Source organism: Pygoscelis adeliae, unplaced genomic scaffold (genome assembly GCF_000699105.1).
Source record: "Pygoscelis adeliae isolate BGI_AS28 unplaced genomic scaffold, ASM69910v1 Scaffold186, whole genome shotgun sequence".
Classification (NCBI taxonomy): Eukaryota; Metazoa; Chordata; class Aves; order Sphenisciformes; family Spheniscidae; genus Pygoscelis; species Pygoscelis adeliae.
This window is the reverse complement of record NW_008825071.1, coordinates 3696501-3697472: the sequence shown is the minus strand read 5'-3', so window position 1 is coordinate 3697472 and position 972 is coordinate 3696501. Positions and strand designations below refer to the sequence as shown.

Genomic DNA, 972 nt, shown 5'->3' with positions numbered 1-972 from the left:
GCTCATCCCCGCACGGTCAGCTCTTCCCCTTGAGCACGGGGCTTCACCGTTTCTCCTTCGACCCCGTCCTTCGCCACCCGCCTTAAGTTGTGGCCGTAGGGCCTCGCTACCTACTCGTAGGTCCTGGAAACCTCTTCCCTCTGCCTGCAGAAGGGTTATCGTGTGTCGTTGGAGGGATGTCGGCTTAAAATGTACTTGTTCTTACACCACTCTCCTTCTCCCTGCGTTTTCCTGGTGTCAGTGCAAGTTACACCTGTGCTGGTGTGGTTAAATTATGTGAAAAAGATACGTTGTTAAGATCAGAAATATGTCTGTAATAAAGAACTGTTGCTCTTAAGTATTTTGCTCTTTTAAAGTAGATGCCTTGACATTTTGAAGTTCTTATGGAAACATTAAGTTCTGTGGTTTAAGAGACACCTGAGGCATGAAAAATGTAATGTGGGGCGGAGGGTGTCCAAATGTGTGAGGGCCTTCACATGATTCTGTTGGAGAAGAACGACAGAGAAAAGAAGCTATGCGGTTGCTTTAGGTTTTTGCATGTTTTTCTCTTGACTTTATTTACTGTTTATGATTAGAGTCCTGAATAGCAATATATCTATTCTTTGGTTGGAAAAGCTTGCTTGATTATTTAACAACCCAACTGGTATTTTAATGCTATTACTGTAAACCGTAAGTCTGAAAAATCAAGTAACTAGATCTGTCTGTAGTTTTTCTGCCTGCATGTTCAATGGAAAAATTGAATAGTAGTCGAAGACTCTTGGTACAACTGCAAGGTGAACATTATGCTTTCAGCTTGCATCTTATGTTAATTAAATCTGAACACAGGCCTCTGTGTGGTCAGACACTTAAAAAAACCTGTAAAGTAATGCATTTTAATCAGTTTCTCTTTTGTCATTTGATGTCATAAATGACTGAATGGGCTTAGTCTGTTGCAGTGAGTTTCAATTCATTCACTTCATTTCTGACTCTTAG

At 40.9% G+C, this 972-nt stretch overlaps 1 protein-coding gene across 1 annotated transcript in view; it reads left to right on the top strand.

Annotated features, from left to right (window-relative positions):
• Window positions 1–972, top strand: part of EEF1E1 (eukaryotic translation elongation factor 1 epsilon 1) — an 18673-nt gene that overhangs the window by 1327 nt on the left and 16374 nt on the right. The window lies entirely within an intron of this gene.